Source organism: Poecilia mexicana, unplaced genomic scaffold (genome assembly GCF_051168715.1).
Source record: "Poecilia mexicana isolate PSO_F unplaced genomic scaffold, ASM5116871v1 scaffold_15, whole genome shotgun sequence".
NCBI classification, from domain to species: Eukaryota; Metazoa; Chordata; class Actinopteri; order Cyprinodontiformes; family Poeciliidae; genus Poecilia; species Poecilia mexicana.
Genome location: NW_028263384.1, coordinates 23,901,222 through 23,927,665, shown reverse-complemented (window position 1 = coordinate 23,927,665; position 26,444 = coordinate 23,901,222). Strand labels below are relative to the sequence as shown.

General features: G+C 39.0%; 1 protein-coding gene across 1 annotated transcript in view; it reads left to right on the top strand.

Moving 5' to 3' along the window:
• The window catches only part of macrod2 (mono-ADP ribosylhydrolase 2), a 466,505-nt gene that overhangs the window by 132,544 nt on the left and 307,517 nt on the right, over positions 1-26,444 (top strand). The window lies entirely within an intron of this gene.

The following is a 26,444-nucleotide window of genomic DNA, read 5'->3' as shown; positions in this document are numbered from 1 at the left end:
GTGTAGGTTGCTATTTAGTTATCTCAATCGCTATGTGACTATTTTTGCTGTAAAGCTTATTTTCTTACGCACTACCTCTCAGTCTCGCTGGCTGTCTACCTATTTTCTTGGTGAGTAGGCATAGACAGTTTAAGTATCTAGCTAGGTTTCCTGCTTGCCTACCTAGCTTTTAATTATCTTGCTCTCTAGAATGTTGTCCAGGCATTCAGCTAGCTAACTCGTAGTCTATCTTTATGCCTAACTGGCTGCATAGCCATGTAGCTATTTAGCTTGTTGCAATCATGTTTACTGTTGCTGCTTTTGCCATCAAGCTGTTGTCTTGCTTGCTATTTAGCTTATGATCTAGTACCATTGTTCACTGCTTTAGCTATCTTGCTTGTGCTTTGGCTTGCTTTTTTTAAGGTTTTGTTGACTCCTTTATTTGACAGTTGTCAGATAGGAAAGTGGGTTGTGAGAACAGGAAGACATGTGGCAAAGGTCATCGGACCGGAATTCGAACCAGTGACAGCCGCATCAAGGATTAAGGCCTCCATACATGGGTTGTGCTTTACTCCTAAGCCACGACCACATCCCATCTCTTTCCACATTTGACAGGCTTTATGAAAAAAAAAAAAAAAAAAAAAAAACTTTAAGAAACATGTTCAATACAACAGAAAATAAGCTGAAAATAAATACTGTTACTTTCATGGCAGTTAATAATTTATTTGTTTGTGTTTATTAAGACCTACCACCTGGCAAATATGAATTATTACAGACAAAGGCTGAGCAGAGAAGAACTTCAAAGCCTCAGCATAGTTTAATGCTCAGTGCACATGCTGTCAGAGACATGTAGCTTCTCGCTTCTCATCATGCTCCTTGGAGTGGGCCTTATCTTGTTTGATAGATGGTTAAGGGTGCTTGCTTGCAGTGCGGCTTCAAAATCTGTCACTCACAAGAAGAGACCCTCAGCATACGACTACTTTAAGAATTTCTGTGATTGAGAGCGAAGGTCACAAACATACATCTCCATTACCAAGCTAGGCCCTCCAAAACAGGGTACACTGTTTTCCTGATTGGTGTCTGTCTCTGCTGCGGTCAGATCTCAGTATTGATTTGCCATGTACAGAGAAACAAAACAAGGCAATTTTCTTTTCTATTAGGTTCTCATTACCGTCGCATTGTGGAATATCACCTTTTTACAGTTTCTCAAATCCGTGTTGTCGATTGATCCAGTTTCTTCTTCAACTAATAATAGGTGTTGGGGTTTTCCTGATTGCTCTGTTTCAAAACAGTATCGGCAAATATCAAGCTGAATTTATAGTTGTCAACACTGGAACGTGAGATCCTTTGTTTCAATTAATGTCATACTTTGCAAGGAAACATTTTCACCTGATTGAGACCTGCAGCTGTGCTTATTAACGCCTGAGGAATTCTAATTGTAGCTGCAGACCTTTTTTTTTTCCTCCAGACCAAGCGTCTTTTCAGTTTTAACTGACTTCAGGTAATGCCTTTCCTGCTACATAACTAGCACAAAACACAAGGTCTGTTAACTCATAAATGCTGACGCTCGTACTTCTTTCAATAATAATCAGCAAAACAGGTTGCAGAATTACGTTTTTTTTACTGCTTTCTAAAATTATTTGTAGTAATGTCAAATTATGCTCATTAGAAAAAGAAACAGTCATCTGATTGTTATATTGAGAGTTAAAATGTTATGTTTCTTTAGAAAGAACCTGTACCACCTTGATTGTATCAGCACAAGGCCCAAAGAGGTTTAGTTATTTTCAGTGTCTTTTCCACTTAAAGGTGCCTACAAACTAGAGAAAATTGTTGTCTCTGTTGCCCTGCCCAGCCCCTCTACCTCTATCTGTGGCTTGGCATGTGAAGACCTCCTGCCTTGGTGGCAGAGAGGATCGATGGGAAGAGGAGATGTGCTCTCATATAGGGTCCTCCTTATCTCCCAGCTGTCTTCTCTGGGTTCTAAAGAGGGCCAGTTTCACAGCAGGATGATCCATCATGCTGGCCTCACACACCTGAGCTGTGCTTGTTTTCTCATAGCTATGGAGGTGGGCCTCCTGCCAGGAAGTGAAAACTGGACAAAGCTTTTACTCTGGTTACCTTTGTGCCTAGACCCCTTTTCTTCCATACTTTTTAAATATAGACATGTTGGTTTGGGCATGATTTTTCAACTTACTTGATTCCATAAATGACAATCTAAATTGTAAGTGGAATTATTTTAAGGATCAAACATCTTAAATGGAACATTTTACTACATTCAAGCCATTTTTCTTATGAAGAATTATTTCAGACATGAACTTGGAGAATGGGAAGTTATTCTTTTGGAATATTGTAGGCAACATTAAACTTGATCATTACCTCGACCTCGTTTGATGATTTGTCTGCTGCTGCCTGCCGTTAAAAGGTAGCCAGAAAGGTGACACCCAGGCAGATCATTTATCGCACTATGTAATGTGTTTTATAGATGCATTGGGCTTTTTCAGAATTTCAATTTAAAATGTGTTAGAGCCTGTCACAAGTGCACTATTGCCGGTACCATGGGCTTCCCTCTCTCTTCACAGTAAATGCAGTGCACTATATTATCGGCTTCACCATCTAGATTCTACTGTCTTTATAGTGGAGAGTTATGAGGGGTTCATTTACATACACTTGAAATTGCGAAAGCAGACGCTGGGCCAAGCGGTCACAAGAAGGAACAGATTCAGAGTGGGACATGAGCCAGAACAAGTTTTGAGCAAGCGTGTGCGGGATTTAAACACATCTGAACATATAATCTGACACTTGTTCCGCATTGTGCTTAGATTAGTGGCACAAATATAACACCAAAATTATCAGTTTCGCAATATGTACGGATCCAACCAGAAGGATGTTTTTTTTTTTTTTTGAGTAAAACTCACTCTGTATCTCGCTCAGAAAAATGTTACGCTGGATGAGTTTTGCAGCTCACAGATGCAATGTATATCAGATATTTGTGTGACAGAATTTATGCAAATCCAACTCAAATTTAGCAGCAACGATTCAATAATATTACCTGATCTCATGCTACGATGTGCAGATGCTCTGTCTGCACTGACGAAGATTTACTCACCTCATAAATATTAAACTAAAGCTGCAGCGAAAATAAAATACCTCTTCATGATACAGTAGAACATTGAATTTCACACCCATGACCCCAATACACGTGTTATTGAAACTGACTGCCTGAAAAGTGGAGTCAGTTCTCCGTTACCTCCATTATCAAACTGGGCCTGGTAATGGCCTGACTGGTAATGGAGACATGATAGGAGTTGATTTTATTTTAAATGGGCTTAATTTTATTCGCATTTAAATCTACCTGATATGTTTTTTTTAGCACATTAGGATACCTTGCAAGGTAGGAAACAGTGTGACAGCAGTCATACTTTTTTCAATCACATCATAATATATTCCAGTAAAAAACAGAGAACAATGTATGATTTTGCTTGTCATCTACTAGAGCACTATAAAAAATAATGAGGGTCAGTGATAATAAAGCCTTGGGATTATTTAGTTTTAATTACTTTTTTTATATTCCTGGTGTTTGTTGTTGAGACGAAAAAAAAATATTGGATTCATACACCCCAAGGCTCGATTGCATCCTTAGAAATCACTGATGGGAATTCTCTTTCAGCTGTTCACTCTTAGTATTGTGCACGCAATGGGGTCACCCGAAATAGTACTGTTATCTGCGTTAGATGTGTTGGTCTCACTGGGATTCCGAGCATACATTGAGGGAAATAACAATGATCTCTGGTAATAGCACACTAAATGAGGCCTCTGTGAATAGAGGGTAATTATGAATAGTACCACGTTGTCTGTGTGATGTGTGTCACAGCATGGCTGGGCACTGGCGCAGTCCCAAAAGGAAAGAGCTAATGTAAACATTATGTTGTCTGGCCTTCCCTTTTCTTTCCATTTGTGCCTTTCTAACACACAAAATCAAGGATTCAAGCTCATATTGAACCATGTAATGATACCATGAAGCCCTGTGAAGGCTGTGTGAAGAGGGGGAGCTCCCCTTGCCTTTGATGTGTCTATCTTGAAGGGGAATTGCCTCATTACCATTCTAACCAGAACCATTGGCCATTTAGCACTAGGCTTTAACTAGACCACCCAAACAAATCGTTCTTCTAAGGTCGGGCCTCCTTTTTCTTCTCCAGTTGAGCATGTCTGGGCTCAATATGGGGTTGTTTTCTCTGTCCATGAATTCACCAGCGTTTGTTACTTGTGTAACAGTCTGGAGAGTAGTGAATAGAAAACTGCTTTACGTTTTCCACATCAGTTGCTTGAGTCAAAATAATATTTGCAACATTTGAGGTTAACTATGCTTCATACCATTTCATGTGGTTATGATGATTCTCATGGGTCCTTCTGTGCTTTACCTTCTTCTTTAGTAGTTAAAGATTTCATGTGCTGTAGACACTCATTGACAAAATCATAGTTGATGGCGTTTCTTAGAAAACTGCTTAATATTCTGGAGAAGGAATGCATCCTACATTTTAGTTGTAGAGTCCTAGATCAGACTTTTCAGTACAAAGTGAGAACCTAGTATATTTATCTAAACAGAAGAAAAAAAAAACATCAGCAATGCATGTTCAGCAGATCTGTTGTAGGACTGACTCTCGGTAAAACACTGTGCTCCAGTGTGCCTAAAAGGAATGTTTCAGTTTCAGACATGTTTGGATAATCCTTTATCAAGATTCCTAAGTGCTTCACAGTGCTTATCTCTATCTCCATTCGTTATGCAAAGAGATCTGTTTTCTTTTCCTGTCACCTCCAGGTGAACCATTATCCTCTGTCTGGGTCCTGCCTGAGGCTTGTTTATTGAGTAGATTGGAGGGGACCGGGGCATGGGGTTTTGCACAGGGGAGGGCTGTGGGTTCAGATACGGCAATGGGTGTTGGGTGACAATTTGAGTTAGATGAACTCACGGCCCTTTACACAGCTCCCAGGATGCCCCCACACTAATCATTCAGAAAGGACATTTTATTCTCATAAGTTATAGATTGCACACTACGCTAGACTGATAGTCCTCAGTTCACAGATGGTAGTAACAGTCATTAGCATAACTTATGACAGTGAGAGCGTATTTCCCCACAGAGTAGCCTAAATAATGTAAAATGATAAATTGAATGCAAAGATTCCTCAGTCAGCGGGACACCCTTGGGATTTACTTATTTCCTCGCATTTAGTGTGGAGTTAGTTACACTCCGCTCTTTACCCAGCTTTTATTTAGGCTGTATTGTTCCACATTTTCTTTAAAGTGTGTTTGAGGCAGGACCAATTTAAATATGTGTCAGTCCTTCTCTCTGGGATTAGCTCTGCAGATAAAAAGCTGTTTGTGAGGTAAACTGACAACATAAACATATTTATTCTTTTTAGGTTGTTTGGTTCAGGGAAAGTGAATGTGTCCTTACTCCCTATGGAGGTATTCTTTTGCTATGGTGCTATATAAATATGGACATGTTTTTTTTTTGTTTTTTTGCATTATTTTGTAAGTGGTACAAATGCAAAATAAACTAACTTATTAAATAATAAAAGAACCATTGCACTGTCGAAGCCGTGGTTCCCTTCCTTTTTGAAAAATGGATGTGCTGATAAGATAACACAAAAGAAATCCACAGCTCCTCTTGCCTCACTGGGGTAGATTTCTCAGTCTTTGAATCAAAGGTTTATTCATTTCTTTAAAGCATATTCTGAAAACTGTGTTTATATCCACAGTTTTTAGTGACCTCTAGGCTCCCCAAAAAATTGCAAAGTTAAGCTTTTTGGAGAGTGTAGACAAATTTTCAGATCACAAGACGACACATGATTTCGAGCTTGCAAGACCGAGACAAATGAGATTTTGCTGATATGTTTCAACAACTGAAATAACGGTTTAGTGTTTAAAAAAAAAGAAATCAAGTGTACACTAACCCATTCCAGGTTAGAACAGCAAATAGTGTTCTTTATTCACCTTTTTGTATTTTCATAAATAAATAAAAAGTTCCCTAAATATCAAATAATGTTTTAGGGAATTGTTTTAGTTCAAAATGATTTAGTTGATCTTTTTATTTAATATTTGAACTAGAGATAGCCAAATGCAGTCAATTTCTTAAGCTTTAAAGCAGCTTCTTAACTGGATATTAGATCATGTCCATTATTAAAATGTAGCTCTATGAAGGGGTAACATATTTATTTATATGTTCTCCTAGACAATAATATAATTCTCATAATGAATAATTGACAACTATAATAATTCAATTGATGGTTCAGATCAAGCTTTCAGAGCAGATCGTACAGTGACAAGTCACTAACAGGTGCTAGCAGCATTCCTAAAGTGCTTATAATCTATTCAAATCTTGTCTCTTACACTCACAATTACATTATTTCAAGTGAGTATCCAAAATGCTCCCACAAATGATGTATAGTGGCGGGAGCTTCTTCAGTGCTTAGGTAACCCAAGTGTTCTCAGTCAGTCCAATAATTAGTTCAAAATTACAGAAACAAAGCTGAACTTTGTTTCTGGTGAGTTTCAGTATGCCCCGACTGAAAGCTAAATTAAAAGCATTCACACTTCTTAAGCTTGTACGTTTTTTTTTCCCATTTTATATCCACAATGGTTGTTGTATTTTGTAGGGATTTCATGTGTTGGCACAAACCAAAGTAGAAAATAAGAGTCTAAAATATACTCTTACCTAAATCACTCGGTTTTATAAACAAGAGTTAAGAGTAGTTGAGACAAGTTACATACACACAGCAACACGATTGCTCTTTGCGAAACAGACTTGACATTTCAAGATCTCATGCTTTGTTGCACATCTAATTCTTATATAAAAAAAAGAAGAACTTTGAGGCATTACAGTGTTTCCTGATCCAATTACCCAAGAGACCATTCCACGGAAATTAGCAGAACAAGGTCATCTGCTGGACTGAATTTTGTGACTGGGTATTATGTGAAACGTTTTAATCTAGCTCTTCATCCAGCAGTGATAGATGGACTAATTGATGCAGAATGATTGGGCCATTTATTTTATTCTACAGCAGTTGGTTCCATATTTAGTACTAGTGTTAGGAGTATAAAGGGATGGAAGTGAAAAGTGGCCAGAAGTCTAAGGATGCTAGTGACAAAGAGGAACAGTTTGAGAGAGCAGAGAAGGTAAAAAGGGCCATGAAGCTATCTGGAGCAACAAGACTGGTCACTGTGGTCGTGTTTAGCTTATGAGACATAAGGGAGGGCCTAAGTAATGTTATGGAGAGGTGCGTGTCTATGAATAAATGTGAGTGAAAGATGCATATGCCTTGTATGCTTCTTGCTATCCTTCTCTTTGCCCATGAATCATTCATATCTGTCCCCATGTATAAATCAAGCTGCCGGTCTTTGCCTGCGGCTGTCGTGTCATTAGCTAGTTGATGGCATCGCTTGATCTTTGGCACCAACAGTCAAGTGTGTTAAAGGGTCTACATTTTAACAGTGTACACATCTGAATATCAAACCATATGAAGGTTTTGCTTTCCTAGTAGCAAAGTTTTAAAGCTAAAAGAGGCACAATTATACAAAGGCATGTTTCTCCAAGAACAATAAAACTGTTTTGGAAGAACGTTGAGGCATCTTAATTGGCGACTACAAAGAGGATTAGCAGATCTTTGTTTCTGGTGAGTTTCGGTATGCCCCAACTGAAAGCTAAATTAAAAGCATTCACACTTCTTAAGATTGTAAGTTTTTTTCCCCATTTTATATCCACAATGGTTGTTGTATTTTGTAGGGATTTCATGTGTTGGCACAACACAAAGTAGAAGATTATTGCAAAGTGGAAGGAAATTTATTATGAGATTTAAACACGGTTTTACAAATCAAAAGCTAAAGTGTGCCATGCATTTATAATCAGCCCCCCTGAGTCAGTACTGTGTGTCCCCTTTAAATACAAACAGGGTTTTTGTGGTACGTCTCTACCTGCTTTGCCCATCACTTTTTTTGCTGTTGTTTAGTTTTTTTATTTGCTAAAAATTCAATCTCACATGGATTGGATGGATATATTGTACATTGTTTTGTTTTTGAAATATTTTAAAAGCCATGTTCCAGAAAAAATGGTCTGTTACATAGCAATCCAATAAAATACATTGAAGTTTGTTGTTATGACTTGACAAAGTACAGAATATCATATCCCTATTATGTACAGTTATGAAACTGCTCTCTATTCCAGAAATATCTTTACATTTTTAACAAAATGGCAAATTCCACTTGAGTTAAGGTTTCTTATTCTCTCAAATATGTCCATTACACAGTGCATCATACCTCATTAGTTAGATTAGCTACAGGTTTAGAGGAATAGTTCAAGGATGATCGTGAAACCAACCTGAGCAATTACCATAGGGTTAGGAATCTGGCCTATTTTTACATTAGAACTTATTTTGTGCCTAGAAGGGAGCACAAACATTCAGTGAACCATCATAAATTCTCCGAATAATTTAGCTGAAAATAAATCTGATGGTGCAGTCAAGTCCTCCACTTCCCTCAGGGTTCCTTCTGTAAACATATTGCAGCTGCTTGTTTTACTTTGTGTTTGACCCAGTGCAACCCCTCTTTCTCTATTTTACAGTGTCTCTGTTCTGCCATCTCTAAAAGGGGAGAGTCATGTTCTGAAACCTTGCAACAAATATTCTCCAACGATTAACTTTTTTTTTTGCTTTTGTTTACCAAAAGATACTGTTTTTCTTTTCTTTTTTTTTTTTTCCTTAAGGTATACTCCTCCTTCCTATCGACTGTAATTACAAAAACCAATTAGCTTGAAAAATATGAAAGAATCTATCAATTTAATTCCATTTTTGTGTATTTGTTTTCACTTGCCTCTCATATGACCTCCTCCCAAATCTTTTCTTGTGCACCAGTATTTCTGGGTCAGTTGTTAAGGAGTTTAGACAATTCAGTGCATTACCAACCCTGGTGTCAGAGCGCATTTGTATCCCGTTTGGTCTTTATCATGCCTGCTTTTGGGGGTTGGTCCTGCTCGCACATCACTTCACTACACTGTTCGTCTTTTTCATGCTTTTGTTTGTGTGTGTGTTATCCTCTGTATGTAGGTCCCCATTACTGTGGGTTTTCATGGCAGCGTGCGTGAGTGCAGGCATGATTATGCCCATATTTCCACATATGACATGCCTGTGTCTGTCTGAATTTGTGTGTGTATCTCATTCAGACATAACTGACTGCTGAGCTGTCCTGTCGACTGACTCAGTGGTCAGTTTTGGTCCTGCTGCCCCTAGCGATGCGTGACAGAGTGATGAGATCTGACAAATGGGGACAGTTCTTTGCAGGCCACTGCCTCATTCCATACTGTAATCTCAACTATCATGGCAAAAGCATCAGATGACGTTTGAAGAGTTTTTAGCGTCTTGCTCACAAATGAGTCAGAACTTGACAGTATGTCAATTATAGGAAGGTTTGTTATTTGAAAACATGTATTTAACTTCTGTGCATAATAATCACCATGCAAAGAGTACAGGATAGGATCAGAGCGTTTCTTTACTTGTTAACCTCCACTGTTATGGCCTAATTTACAGTGGATTTGTTTGCACACGTGGACGCTGACAAATTTGTTGACACCCCAGTTAAAGATGTGTAAAAAGCTACACAATGAGTTGATTTTGTTGCTGAAGTATCATAATTTCTCACTGAAAATATCAGAAAAATCCTTCCCTCCATTGTTTATACCCACTTATTCTTGCAGCGCAGCTGGGGGGGTTGGTGCCCATCTCCAGCGGTCATTGGGCTAAAGGCAGTGCACAACCCTGGCCAGATCTACATTTTTACCCTTTGCACTTTTCCATATTATAATGGACATTATTCACAAGATAATAACTTCTCTGCGTCTTTGCTGCTGATGAACATTTGAATTTGCAGTAGCTCGTGCTTGTTGTGGTAATTGGCTCTTAAACTCTTGTGATGTTACGGTGGGAATGGGCCTTTTAAGTTGCTGTGAGAGAAAGGGAAGTAACGTTTGAGCACTTGGAAAGTACCTGCTGGTTGGCTGATTAGTAAGACTTTTTTGACACTTCCTGTGCTGTGACTGACCTGCTACTGTGGGCTTTTGCCAACTAGTAACAAACTGTCAACCTATCTGCATCTCTCCTGGGCCAGCCTAGTTAGCAGCGTCTGACAGGCCACACGCAGACATGGAACATTTGAGCCCAGGGACGGCAGAGGGAACGTCTGTGGAAAGCTGTTGTCTTTTTCTACTTTGCTTCTTTTTTTCCCTTTCTTTTCAGACCATAGGCAGGAAGAAGATATTATCTTCCTCCGTCTTTCTTTGTCTCAAACCTCTACATTTCCTTCACTATCAACCTGTTCCCTTGGTGAAGATCTTCACTTTCCCAGTGCCTGTTATGCCACTCTCAGCCAGAGTGCAGAATAAACAGATGGGTGTCAGAGGATGAAACGCCAAGTTTCCCCAAGGAGCAGAGCCTGTCGCTGTGTTAACTTTCCCACTGTGGCCTCCTGAGGACCACAGCAGCAATCCAAGTATGCTAGCTGAGAGTAACACTGAGACGAGCAGTTGGACTGAGGTGAAAGACGCTCCATGTGTCCTTCCTGAGGGAGAGATGAGCATTTATACCACAGGGATGATGCCCACTGCTCCACCTAATCCTCTTTTCCTAGACACTTCATTATCACCCACACGCTGCGGTTGCAGTTTTGTGTGTGCTGACATATCTCAGAGGAGAACTACAGGATCGCTTGTAAAGGTGGAAAGTGAAGAATGACTGTTGAAAGTGAGAAAGGACAGCGAAGATCAATGAGAAAGGATAATGTAGCGTGCACAGAGTAAAGCTGTGGTTCTGGCAAAGAACAGGAGCCTCGTGTTCAAAGTTCAGTTGGGTTTTCCGGCTGAAACATGGTGTACTAATAAACCTAGTAAAAGGCCTGTGCACATACAAATCGAGAAGCACAACACAGTGTGGACAATTTATTTTTACATCCCAATCGTGGTACATTTAACCACATGTGAGGGAATATCAGAACCCTCCCTGTACTCACCTCCTTTGAAATATGCAAATAGATGATAGAAATTGTTGCATTTGTGAATTTCCTCACTGTGAGCAAAAACCATCTCTACACACAGGAAGAAGAGAAACTTTGTGGAATGTTATGCGAAGCCTGTCATCCTTTAATGTTTCACACCAATAACATGGATCACGGACATTATTGTAAAGGAAACCAGATGTGCACTGGTATGATGGCAATAAGAAAGATGTGTATGTCATAACTGTTATAAACAAAGAGGCACACAATGACTTGGCACAGCAACCCATAACTGAACTGTAATCTGCTAAAAACTGAAAGTCATGCAATTTAACCACTAACTATTAATGATTCTATTCACAACAATGGCAGCAATTAACCACAAATGCTGAATTTCAAGTGATTAAACAGAATAAGCTTAGTTATTCGTAGTAGTTCAAAAAGTTTTGAAAGAAACCCAGCGGACTGCATCGAGTCATTGACTTGCAGCATTCACTCCTTCTGGACGACCACATAGTGACAGCAGAAAATCACTAGCTTTGTGTCGTTGACTTTACAGAAAGCCTTCAAACTGAGCATGTACATGGTGACGGTAGAAAGACAAACAGGAAGAAAACTGCAGCAGTAACCTGGCTCAGCACGAGCAGCCATCTTCCACAACTGACTGAAGGGTTGAGAAGATGGAGCAGACACACAAAGTTTTCTAGTTTAAACTTCAAAAGTCATGGATGGGCAGCTACGAGATCTGCTGCCTTCATGTCAACATGAACCGAAATCTAAGATAAATGTTTGACCCCGTGTTAAATCTATGGCATGAAGAATTGGGATAATGCTAAAGGCAGAAGACAGCCCAACCCACTACTACTAATTTATATCTAATACTATAATACTATAATAATAAGGTTGCAGGTGAGTGTACAAGAAATACAATTTTGTACCTGGAAATCTTGGGTTTAAGATGATCTTTAATAATCAAGTTGTCAAGCTTTCTAGTACACACAAAACTGTTATTATATTATCGAATCTCTTTCTCACACTTTCCGGCTTATGCAGAGATGTCTGCTCGGAAAAAGACAAATTTCTAAGTGGGGGAGTGCTCCAAAGTCATTCTAAGCCCACTGAAACATGTCGGTTCTCTGCTGTGAGACTCACATTAGCACATGCCATAATTGATGGAGGAGCCTACTTAGTGGTAATAATGGGCATGGGCAATACAAGGGAGAGTGGGGGGTATCAAGGCATTGTTTTCAGAAAGCTCTAATTAAGCTTTTTCCTGTGACGCTAGTGCAGCACCAAGTGTCCAGGTTCATAAGAAACGCTTTCTAATTCTCTGATAAATACACCACACGCCTGTTTGTTTGTTCAGGGCTTCCCATGCAGAGCAAACATAAATAGTTCATCAAACAGTAAGAGGCAGAGCTTATCTCCAGTGACTCTTGCCCTGCCTCTGATGGAACAGCAATCAGCTCTGTACCATAGGGAGCCACTGTGTGTGTGCAGTCGGTGGGTGGAAGGATGCTGCTTGCCTGGGAATGTTAGACGTTTGAGGCCAGCTGGGACATTCCCACCAGCAGCCAGCTCCACCTGCGAAGCTGCAAACGAGCCCTCGTCCCCCTTCCTTCAGTCTCCCTGGCCACGCAAGAGATCGACACCACACTGACACTTTCTCAAGGGTCTTCAATCACCGTACTATTTTAGGGTGAGGTGTTGTGGCTGCAGAGCTTGCATGCAGTGTCTTAGGTGTTGTATTTGAAATGGAAGCACAACAAAGCACACACAGCTGTAGGGCTGATTGTGTCTAAAGTGGGTTATTTGACCCCAGTGACGAGTAAAGATGTGGGTGGGATGCAGGTAAACGAGAAACCGTTGACATTAATATCATCTCTCCGGCTGCTTTGCCTTGTCCTCCCTAAATTTTTTCACTTTAGCAAGCCAGCAGATATTGGATGTGAATAACAGAGAGGCTGTTTTCAGACATTTTATTCCACGTAGGATTGAAACGGTAAGCCTGGAGGAAAAACGGCAGGACAGGGTGTGAATACGAGCCTCAGCTGACAGCCTACGGAACGCGTTTCTCCCCCTTGGTGGGCAGCCGAGAAAACTTCACCGAGCGTGACAATAACAGAATGCCAAAACATGGAATGGGCCAAATGAGCTGTGACTGCTAACAAAATAGCGAATTTGTTGTGTGGACATGTGTCTCCACAGCATGTTAAACACCGCACAGTCTTGGAGACCGACAGACAGGCAGAATAATTAGCAAACAGTAAAAGAGACGACAGAGATGAAGAGTAGCAGAAACCAAACAACATAGCAAAAAATAAGTATTTATATTCATAGCACTGCAGTGTTTGAGTGTGTTGCGTAGCGATTTCTTTAGAGCCCACCTGACATTTGTCATGCCTCATGGTAAATTTCCAGAGCATGCGCTATAAACCAGTGGAGTAGTTGTTTTTGCATCCCCTTGAGACTAAACAGCAACTCATGAGAACTAAAATAAGTTTGTGCCCGACTTGCCTGCGTGTGTGACTGTTTCTATGTATTCTGTGTTATTCATGGCTCAGGCAAGAAACCTATGGTTTCTCTACAAACCTGAGTGTGACTCAGCTGTTAAATGTTTCATTTACTGAGCCTTGAAGAGATAAGAGCCAAGTGTTTCAGGATGTCTGTCTGAGGACGTCAGCATGCCTTTCATTGTGCATGCTTCCTTTTAGCGCTGATTGGTCATTTGGCATCCATCTCTCTACACCAAAGTGGACTCTTAGAGCAATTCAAGAAAGCTATAAACATATGTATCCAATGACAGAGCTATTATTAAAAAAAAATCTATTGTACACAGCTTTTAAAAATTATTTTATGTTCTATGTAATAGATTTAATAGAACTTCATTTAGTGAAGTTGGAGCCTCTTATCTTTTAGGGGTGGAGGGTTGTTTCTTTTTACATTTTTCACTCCTAATCTTCCTATGGAGCATGCCATATTGAGGAGACGAGTTAAGGAATAATAAGAGGCCAGCTACAAAGAAAATGGATCTGTACTGGGCAGCTTGTTAATTTCCTGGTGCGCTTCCTGAGGTGAAGCGCTCTTGGTGCGGATGCTGCCTTTGATCATTCACAAAGCATGTTGCATCAAGGTCTGCACTGGCACCCAACAGATGGTCATTAAATCATGCATTTTATTTTACTGGAGCCTTTTACATTCCTGCAAGATCTCTGTGGTTTTTATTGCTGCCATTGAAGATGGCTGCCATGCTGATGAGAAACAACCAGAGTATCTCTGTGAATTGCCAATAGAACTAATAGGGAGCAAAATATGCATACGGACAGAAATTTAATCACAGCGCTTAAGGTGCTAAGCATACTGCTTGTAAAATTTTGTTGGTTCACATGCTTTAATTAAAAAAAATCAGCTAATTCTTAAATTTGTATTCAGAAATAATGAAGCGGTTTTAATGTCTCTTCAAAAACTGGTCCATTCTGACGAAATGAGCAGCCTTTCTCTAACTTGCCAGTGCATGAAAACCTGGTTAATCTTTGTGTCACCGGTGTCATTCAGATAACAATGCCACATTATCTTTGCATGATTAGCTGCTGAGCACAATTGGAAATCCACCTTAATGATGCATGACTTCTTGAAAGCCCTTAAATGGATGACCTCAAACAGCGAGCAAGCTATAAACTGGTGATCTAATCTTTTCAACCTTTGTTGTTTTCTTATGTGCACAAAGCAGTGAACTGCATCCGAGTATGACAGTTATAAAACTATTACTGTCAGCTGTCTAATTAACTATTTAAAAGTTGCACAGCATTCTACTTCATCTAGTAAATAACATGGGTTGTAAAGGATACTGTTGCTTAGTAAACAGAATATTCCACTGTGTGAACGTTTTTTTTTTTCTCTGAGTCCTTGAAAGAAAAATGGTTTCTTTCAAAATTGAAGTTTAATGTTGATAAATATTTGTCATCTTGTCTTTTTGATGTTTTACAGTTGGATACATAAAACCTCAATTTGAAAAAACTTTTGCGATATAACACAACAGCCTACATAATGAATATTGGAATCCTTGAGGACACATGACTATGGATACATGTTTATTCTCTGTAATTTTTACATAGGTAACACTCAAGCTGAGCCTCCTGTACTTTACTTATTTACTGTATGGCCAGCTTTCTGTCTCTTACTCTGTAGTTATGGAGTCACAAGACCAACATGGGATCATGAGCGCCCCCTGCCATGAGGCAAGAAAGCTGCCTGCCTCACCTTGAATCTGTTCTCTGCTGTTCATGATCGCTCCTTAGTACACAAAACAAGTTATACACACACAGCTGGTGACAAAAAACACTGTAGGTTATATGCATGAGCTAAATTATGGAAAATCAGTTCATATATTAAATGCTTTTATTTTATTTCATTGGCGATGTACAGACAGGAGGAACATGCTCCCATCAAATGACACTCAATGCAGTTAGCGAGAGGTTGCACAATCCAAGGTGAGACTCGGCTCGCTGCTGCCTCACCGGCTGCGCTTCTGAGCATTTGAATGGGAAATTGCAAAAAATTCAGCAATTTTGAAGAAAAAAAATGATCAAAATTGGTTAAGCTCAATGAAAAATAAAAACTTTGTAGTACAAACCACAGGGTGAAAATAGCAATATAGATTATCTTTTTTAGACCCTAGATGAAATGGATTCTTTTTTTATTTTAAATAAAAGTTTAATGGCACTATTTACCCTTTGTGAAGCCTTTCACCTTAACAGGCACTATGAGAAACAAAGACTGTGCATTATATTGTCATGGGGGCCAAAGTTCCTGACATGACAATTCGCTGTCTTTTCTTTTGGGTGAGTGGTGACAATAGGCCACTGTATGCTCAATCAGGTGCCTGTGTAGCGCAGTGTGAAAGCAGCTTGGCTTTTTGCCCCAAAGGTCAGTTCAGGGATCTCAAACGTCCCCGACTGATGAGCACTAATCTGGCCTTCTCAGCAAACATGGGCCTTTCTCTCTAACCTTCAAACCGTGAAATGCAATTCACAGCAGCGGTAGGGGGTCAAGGGACCGTGATGTTAACAAGCCAATGGGAGAGTGGCTGCAACATTGTACACAATGTAGTAAACTGTTAATTCTTTCTTTTCATTGGTAAAGTGAAACATCTTATCTATTTGCTACTAGTTTGTTTTTTTAATGTAGCTGTTGTAAAACGGAGTAATAAACTCATTTAGTTTAGTTTTTCCAGCTGTATATGACAAAAGTAAAAAAGTCTCTGGATATTCTATTGAATTGAATAACTGAAGCTTGTTTGGGCTTCATGGGTATTGTATTGGTATTTCTAATTGTAATCCATCTATGCAATTACGTATAGACATACTTTGAAACACTAGACATGCATACGTAATTGACTGCTGACAGTAAACAGACTGCAAATATGAAAAATATTACATGTACATTAATTTAGAGTCATATTTCTGTTGCTATTATGTCATCACCTTTTTTAATATCTTTCCCAAGCTAAATGGTCGTTTGTATATCTGGAGCAGGTGCTTGAGGGATTTTTAATTAATAAAGCACATCTTCCTCCATCACTGAAATCCTAGGCAGATAGCATTTGCCTAGCAAACATACAATATTGCAAAGTGGATGCATAACTTAGCTTGTCTAACTTTAAAGTTTTGATGTTCAATATCAGTTCTTAAGTGCTGGTGTCCTGCATGTTTTCGATGTTTCCCTGGTTCAACACACCTGAATCAGATGAATGGTTCATTATCGGGCCTCTACAAAACGTGACGAAAGGCACATCTAAAACAGCCATCAAAGGAGTGGACAGTGTGCTAAACACTAAAACAAAACTGGCTAAAACAAACAAGGATAAGCTTGTTTTTTTTTCTTGTTTAACCTAAAACTAGCTTGTTTTAGCATACATTTGATCTTAAACAGGCTAAAACATTCATTTTGTAGCTTGTTTCATTAGCTAAAACAGGTTTATTGGGTGAAAGAAAAAATATTTTCAATTCTTATTTGCTAAGGGTATAAATAGTTTTGGCTGAAAAGCTATCCAGAGTAAAAGAAACGGTATAAAATCCAAGAAAATTGATTAGTTTGCAAGTGTAATTATTTCCCACTCCTATCCTACTATTTTCAGTTAGCAGAATAAAATATTAGTTCATTATATATTTTATGCAACTCCGGGTAGTATCTATTGTAGAGAAAGTAAATATTTATCTCCCTATCATTATTTTAATATTGACTACCAGTCTCTCCCTTTGTATCCGTTTTGGCGGTGCCTCTGCGCTGACATCTCATTTGATATTCATTAAAATACCTGCCCCTGCATATGTCTGTTAGGAGCAGCACTCCTCTTCTGCAGTTAATACTAGAGTTGATTAAAGAATTTAAATGGTCCATTTAACCCCTAACACTGGCGAGACCAACCTGTGTGATAGTACCATTATTTTGCAGTAATTCCTGAAGGCAGCAGCTTGAATTGATTCCCCGCTTGGCCATCAGGAAGTTTTAGTGCTGCTATGTGTGCGTTCAAAGCCCAGTTTAATAAAGCTAGGCGCTCATGAACCGTTAACCAGAGGAGAACAATAAATAAACGGAGCCGCCCTTTCCTCTTCACCACCTCCCCGAAAACCCCCAGTTCTTTTTCTTCAACGCCTTCGTCCCACCATATGGTGGATGCACCTCATGCAGAGATTTGTGCATCTTGACATGATTGGCTTACAGCGAAAGGCAAGCACTGAAACTCTGAGCTAGGGTACTCTGATAGCCCGATGGGGCACTCTCCCTTTAAGAGGGTTTTATCAATTCCACAGCCCAACAGCCACACATCATTTCACAATAGCCTGTTATTTCTTTTAATCTAAATGGAAGGCTTCGTGGGACATCGCTGTTTTTAATATTATGCATAAAGACGGCGGCGGGAAAGTGTCATGAGACCGCCGCCACAACACAGGCCATCAGCGAGGCAGATTGATGTTGAGGGGCCTGGCTGATGGAGATAGTTTATCTGCTGCAGGCTGGGATATGAAATCTAATCACATGAGTGCCAGGTGAGGTAGTGCAGCCACATATGAGCCCCGAACGCACACCCATCACACTTGTATGCAACAAATGGCAAGAAATTTCTCTCTGCTGGGTTGAGACAGGCGATAAGCTTCAGACAAGAACTTTCCCGCTCTGCAGATCTGTCTTTCAGGAAGCGAAAGAGAAATAGACAGAAAAGCAGTGGTATTAGAGAGAGAGGAGGGAGGACTGAGAAAAGGTTAGCTGTGGGAAATGTAAAAAGAAATGAAAAGGGACTCTTCAAACACTCTCAGCAGCCCAAAAATATCCAATCTCTTTGCCTTATTTTCTACATTGTTTACTCCACATAGTGAGTGAAACACCTTGACCTGATGCATTACTTGTGTTCTGGGCTTGTCGGTGGTCAGTGTCCATGGTGGATTGTTTATGACTCACGTCACCCTAACGCAGAAACAACTTTAATCAGAGACTCATTTGTGGATCAGAAACAGATCTTAAATTATATCAAGTTTTTCATGAGATATTGGAAGGGGGCTAGGAAGCTATATTGGCAGCGGCAGTGTTAAGAAAATTAAATTCAAATAAGCTGTTGTTAATTCTTTGCCTTTTTGTACACAAAGGCATTACTAGAATGGTCTGAAAACTGTCTACTTCTGACCACAAGAATATTTGGTAACAATGTAATTCAACCAGGTTTTCTCCTGTGAATGGTCATTAATTATTTATTAATAGTGGTGACATGTACATGGGAAACCGAAAGTAAAGTAAAACAGCTCAATAAAAAAAAAAAGTACTGTTCACAATGTCGCTGGAACCAGAAGAGAAATTTGATGGTAAAGTTTCCTGTTTTATTAGCTTTTATTACACAATTACCATCTTTACCAGACAACAGACGTGTGTGTTTTCTAGATGTTAACCGTTTTTAATAGTATTCCAGTGTTTCCGAATTCTATGCAATTCCTGGCAGTAGGATGTTGGAAGCTCAACGGGAGAAAATGAAGCAGTTTTCTGTAACTCCGTTTGCGTTCCTCTTTGCTGAAGGTCCCCATTGCTCCTCTGCAGACTAGTTTGTTCTCCTCAATGTTTTGCACTCTAACAATGTGACACAACATTACCCACTTAAACTGTTTACACAAAATGAGATTCCTATGAATATGTTATCCCTAAACTGTCTCCTCCAAGGGATAAAAATATGTAGTGACAATTTATTATCTCTGTTTTGTTAACTTGTTGGCTGCTAACTTAAACCTCAACAGTCAAATCAGTGGACACAGAAGCATGGATTGTGATTCAAAGGACAGACATTGGATGTGATTTCTTTCTCTAATTCCAAACTTTTGATTAATACTGCACAAACAGATGTTGCCATGAGCATATATTTTCAATAAATGGTGCAGCACGAGTTTCCGTCTATCTTTAGTTTCTCCGTTGATTTAAATGATGTTCTGCAGTCCCTGATGTTATCCGCTGGTGCAGAATGTACAGACCACTGCATCTCTAGCTGTAGACATTAAGCTGAAAGCTGCTTAAACAGAGCTAATCATTTTGAGCATACCATTTTATTAGCACCGGGTGCAGTCCTCTCCTTTACAAGCCTTAGTGAAACTCGGTGGGAATTTATTGCAAACAAACGATAAATGAACTTTATAGAATCTACAACTCAGTATTCTCCAGAGTCAACATGGTTCAATGTTTATATGCAACACGACATTTGAAATGGGCAATATTCAATAAATCAGCATCGCACTTTGATGATGGTTAAATCATTTAATGTTAACAAATATTTTTCAGGTGAATCCAATTCAAACAACAAAAACTAGCCAAGAATAGGAAATCAGGTTTGTGATGTCTTAAAATAAAAGTTGCCAACTGGCGCTGCTGGGATGTTATATAATCAGCTGCTTTATAGATGACAAAGAAATCATTTTGACAGGGCTTTTTAACCAGAACAAGAGAAAGAGAGAGGCGAAGCAAAATCTAAGAGATAATTGGCAAAAAGAAGACTGCATGTTTACAAAGATGCAATTTACATTTTTATCTTGGTGAATTTATTAAGCCTTCTTTAAAAAATAGCTACCACTTAATCTTTGTTGGGATGCAATCTGAAACTTAATAGTTATTTCCACTGCAGAGACTGATACAACTTCTGATAGGATGTGATGTCTTATCCTTTATTTCCAATTTTCTCCCCAATCCTTCAGCTCTTTGACAGCAGTTATCTTATAATGCAACTGCAAAACTCCAGGAGAAAGGTTATCCAGCTTTAAAGTAATATATTTGTCAGAACATGTTTGCTATGCTGGGCTGTTGCTGTCAAATGTTCAACCCCGCTTGTCCTAAGCTCCTATAAATAGCGTACAGCGTGTGATGGAGTGTTTGGGGGCATGAGAGTAACGACGACCTCCTCACCTGGTCAGCGACACGGTCATCAGACCTCTTCACGGAAAGGCCTGCTAGACACATCTCCATCTCCTTTGCTTGTCCCAGCATTCCCGCCCTTCAACACCCACCGACACATCCTGTGGGCTTTCTGCTGAACTGTCGACCCCAGCGCCGGGATGCTATGCCATCCATTTGCCAACAGGGATATTGTTTTTCAGCCCTTGAAATTTTAGCCTGGGAGATCAATGTTGCAGCTGGTCTGACAGACCCCACAGGGGACTTGAGGTGGATGAGGTCAGGGTTTTCTCCGTGGCTCCCTGTCGTGTGTTTAGGGTAAGATAGGACACCCTGGAATAACTTTTCTCCTCCAGCTGGACTTTGGTCTTTTTCCATGGGGGTAATAAACACATTTCTGACATTCAAAAAAGCAAGTACATTGCTTTTCAAAAGTATTTTATACCCCTTGAGCCCATTCAGGCTCCATAAAGGTAAAACCACACATTTCAATTTTGAAATTTTATGGGATACACCTCTATCTAATAGTGGATAAATATGTAGTTATACTCCTAAATGAAGCTAATGGCTCTTAGCTTATTACTAAATATAATGCATATATGTATAGTTTAATTTCATTATAAATGCAGCTGTTCTGTGAATAGTTTTAAAAAACAGAGTTGTTTTAAAGCTAGTCCAAACCTATCAAACCATGGCCTTGCTCCTGCTCCTAGATTAAAAGGCTGGACAAGGAGGGTACCAATCAAGGAAGAAACCAAGAGACACTCTGTAACTCTGCAGGAGCTGCAAAAATCCCAATCTCAGGTGGAAGAATCTGGTAGCGGGAACAGATGAGGACGTTTTCTTTTTTAATTCAGCGGAGGTAGAGGGAAGCTGGTTGATTGATGTGAAGATGGATGGTGCATTATAAAGGGCAACGCTGGAAGAAAGTTGTTAGAAGTGGCAAAAGTCTCGGGGATTCACAATCTTGCAGGCAAACAAGTGTAAACATACAACCAGAGTTATTATGGAATGGTCTAGATCAAAACCTATTCATGCTGGATTGGTCCTCTCAAATCTCAGACCTAAATCCAATTCAGAAACATAAGATTTGAAAACTGATTGTTCCATTTCACAAAGAAAAATCGGCAAACATTTAAATGTGCTAAACACACTAATACGCATCAACCGCTGCAAAAAGCTGTTCTACACGTTGTTGGATGGAAGAGACTAAATATGAATGCATACTACACTTTTTTTTTTAATTTTAATTTGTGAAAAATATTACAAAATGTATAATTTTCATTTTCTCTCTCAATTCTGCGCTACTTTCTCTTGGTCTGTTAGATAGAATCCCAATAAAATAAGTTGCAGTGGGTGGTTGCAATGTTATGTGGGAAAAGTTCAAGGGGCATGTAATTTCTTTTGCAAGAGACTATAAATTAAAACGTTTAAGATACTCGGATTGGATCACACCTGCTTTGCAATCCAAAACTACATTGGAACACATTTGGTGCTGCAAAGTCCTTACACTTCAACACAGTGACCATCCTCTTCTCTTAAGCTTTAAATTTAGAGGACATGTAATTGGAGAATGTTTTTATTAGACTTAATTACTTTCCCACCCTGCACCCATCCCTCCTTGCGTTCATACTCCCATGCTCACATAAATAGACTCTTTTTGGTTGAGACTGGACTAAGGCAGAAGGATGTCATGCTTTCAATCGATGGCATTATGCAAAATGCCATTCTGCAGAAAAGGACACTCCAGTGTGTGGAGGCAGGTCAAGTGCTCATTTTCTAAAAGAGGTTATCTGTGGAGTTGTAAGAAAAAATAAAAAAATAATAACCCAAACAGCCATTCCTTCATTATTCTCAACTTTAAGAGCCATTTTAGTAAGTAGACATTTTAGCTTGAATGATAGCAAGCACAGGTTTCTTGTCCCCTATGGTCATTGTTACTTTTGTTTAAAAAAAAAAAAACGCACTAGACTGAGACATCTAGAGCTTCCATACAATATTCCCCTTTCTTCTTCCACTCTCCTCCTTTGCTCAGTCGATTACTCTCAGCTTGGAAAGGTGCTGTTGAGATTCTGGTGAATATGGAATAATGGAGGCTCTTTGTTTGCTCAGGTGCCGATCCTCCACAATGGGCGGATAATAGGCGACACTTTAGAGACAGATGTTCCCTCTTCATGACACTCGTCAGTGTGACCCTCTTGGAGGCAAAGAGAGCAAGACAGACAAAAATAACATTTTTACCAGCTCTGCAGCCTGCAGTTGTTTTGCTATAAAATTGGCTGTTTAAATGTACAAAATAAAAAGCTTATTTTAAATTTTGTTTTGAAAATAGTTATGTGATAAATCTTGCTGCTGTTCCTTGATAATTATGCTCATTTCCTATTTTTTATTTTATTTTTTTCTTAAATCTTTTGAAATACTGAACACGGACAGGGATTTTGTTATCTAATATACAGTATGTGACATTTTATGGAGTTTTTAGTTGTGGGTGTCCTTGAAGGCTAAAAGGAAGATAGAAGGACAGTCAATAGCCAACAAGAAAGCATGAGGTTAAAGTTAAAAGGGTAATCCTTAATAATCAAGTGGGAAATCTATAAAATAAAAGATTTCTTTTCAACTCAAACCAAAAATTGTATCAATTCTATTTGAAGCATTTTAAGCACATGAAATGTCAAAACTAATGTGATTAGACTCAAATATTCTTATTGCACGTCAAAAGTTAAAAAGCATACTGCAGTTTACTTTTGTCAAAAGATGTTCATATAAAGCTGAATCGATGCAAAAAAAAAAAATGTTCAGCGATGTATAAAGAACAACGGGAGACGGTTCAGTGTGTTTATCACCACAATAGTCTGCAAACAGCGTTGCACATCTCGGAATGATGATTATGCAATGTGAAGTTGCTTGCAAATTGCCCCGAGTTTAACAGCACCTTCAATAGAGCATCTCACAGAATGTTTAACTCTAACTCAACATCAACACTGAATATAATATCCCTTGTTAACTACGGCTTTGAATGTGTGCAATTAAATCAGGTTATAAGATACTTTTTTGAAAGCACTAAGAGCTCAGTTGCAGTAAGTGCTTCACAAATATTTGAAAAAAAAAAAAAACATCAAATCTGAATTATTGAGTTCTTGCATGTATCAATACTCAGTGGCAAAACAGAAAAGGTCTAACAAAGGGTGCAAGATATGACCTGAGTAACCCTTTCTTCCAGCTAAGTGATGCTTTTCTCTTTACAAAACTCTGAACCTGTCGTGACAGAAGTCTAAAGTGATCCCACTGCCAGTCCAATAATCACTTAAAGCAATTTAAGGAAGAGCAGCTCTGGAGTCTTCTTGTGGCATATTGACGGTTAAGGGCTGCTGCGATAACAATGTACCATCTTTCTTTCGTGCCATCGTGTTAGCACAGCAAATGAAAACAAACAGTGAATTGAACGAGCCAACGGATATTCAAAATAATCCTTCTGTCACTTCTCACTTCAGGGAGCTGTGGCTTAGTTGTCACTCTGTTTTTGAGCCATGTCAGCAAACAATATTCTTGTTTAAATAACAGAATGTAATTTAAGCAAGTATTTAAAATACTTTAAAAGCCTTTCATGCTAGTTTTAAGGAAACCTCCATATAATTTAGGAAATGTTTTCTCTCCATCAAACTGCTTATTTTCACCACCCAAAACTCTTTATCTACATTGCCATTCATTGTGCGTTGGCTGATAAATGGTAAAACAAGCTTTGAAATCTAAAATGGGCCTCCAGAGTGTTCCTACAATTTAAAAGTCGGAGCGACTGGTACTTGCTGTGACTGTAGAAAGACTAGTATAGCGTTGTGTTCTTTTCTATCTACCTTTTTCTTAGCTGCACAATGCCAGTCAGCTGGCTGAAACAGGTCAAATAAACCTTTTCCTTGCTTACACTGAAGACAGATTTGGATGTTTGAAAGTGTCTCTGGTTGCCAAATCACACAGTCATGATCTGCAAACATTTGAATCATGTTAAACATTTCTAAGGAGTTATTTTTATTTTTGTAGAGTTAGAATCTTACACCAGCTAACATCCAAGTGCTATAATAAACAGAAATAAAGCTGCTTTTACACAGTTTGTATGATGGCATGTTAGACAGATTTAAATATGAGGAAACTAATTTATATATAAATATATTATTGTGAGATATGTTCCCTCACGTCTTGGACAGTTATTTTTGATTCACTCCTGTTATGTACAGGGCTTGTGTATCGGGATCAGAGGTGAGGAATTTGCACAATTACTCAAAAAATAGGTCATGCTGTCAGTTTCACTTTCTGTATCAAGCATCCACAATGCTGAGGACAGCGACTCTTCATCATTGCAGAAAAATAAGCAATGCTGGGTTATTGCTACAATAATTGTCCCACAGTTGCATTAATTATATAAAAATAGTCCACATGTGGGGTATATGTAGCATATGAGTTGTGGCATGAATTCACTGCGGTAAACTGGTTGACCAAGACCAGTTGTTTATAATAGAGTCAAGCATATGAAAAAGCATTTTCCTTTGAGATTGTCTTTATACAGAATCGAAACCAAAGGTGGATGCATAATCATTTGATGGGAGTAAGGGAGAAAGCTATAGCACTTGTAATTTGGAACACCTCGGAACTCATTTTAGAATAACTGTATGATGTTCTTTTCCGGTGCTTTTTCTCCAACTTCATATGGTTTGCTTTTTATAGCCGCTATAAATCCTGAGCACCTAATTGTCGCAGTTTCCAAATTCTTCTTAAAAGCCATTTTTAGCTTAGTAGACTTCATTAAAACAAAAACGACTCTGAAATGTCTCGTCCATAAGTAGGATTTGTTGTTTTCTGTTGCAGGAGTTTTTAATTCAGGAACACAAATGAGGCGAAATGTTTTTTTTTTGTTTTTTTTTTTCCTCCAGCAGCATATGTTAAGTGTGTCAGCATTTCAAGTCTGACCTGTTAGTGAAAACAACAGAGCAATTTTTTTCCTCACTAAATAATTAACACAGCCATTCTTCCTGTCTCTGTACTCGACGTATGTTGATCCAGGCAATTTGTTCCCTCGTCTGAGCACTCAGGTTTATTTTTTTGGAGGAACACATGGCAAACTCTCTGCATAATAGGCACAGCAAAAGCTTTTTAGGGTAGTCACTGAATCACTTTTTTTCTTTTTGCTTATACACTTGCAAATGCCATATGACAAGCATACATTGTAGCCCTCATTATTCTGCTGCCTTGAAATAACGGTTTTGCTCTATGTGGACTCCCTCAGATGTGTTGATTTGGAATAACCAAAGTCGGAGAAAAAATACTCGACGAGACGTAAAGAGTCAGTCATGGTTTGTTGGATAATCACAACACTACAAATATGGCCGTATCTGCACAAATCAAACATTCACGCTTCAAAAAGGTCTTCTTGTCAAAAACGATTCATATTTTCTGTCTCTGTGTGGAGTCCACATTGTCATCTATCATGCATATTTTCATCTTATTCTGTCAAAACTGCAAAGCGAATCTGTCTGAAAGTTGGTGTCACACTGAGATATTGTGAGACTGTAGATGGTAACAGAGTGTCAGGATCGATTTCAGTTCTTGAGATAATAATTAACAACTCTGAAAATATAACTGGCACAAAAGAAAGTCAGCTCTTTGGTGCCATTGTCGGAAGTAAGTGAAAATCTAAAGACATGTTGTAATTTTCTTGCATTTTGCTGTCCCTTTGGCCAGTCCGGTGTTTTCTGTTTTGTTCAGGGAATTAAAGTGTAAGCCAGTTGTTCAATGTCAGGTTGTGTCACTGGCTGCATCAGTGGGATGTTGGGTGTCTTTTCATGCTCCATTCAGCTCTCTGTCTCTGATGGCTGCTTCTGCCCTACAAGGCCTAAGCTGTCAAGGACCTTTTAGCAGCTGCTAAGTCATTCTAAAACATTTTGAGATCCATTTTCCTTTCTGAAGGTCCCCTCTTTGTCTTTTACTGCTGAAACCCTGAATCAGTAAGTGTCTCTGAAAT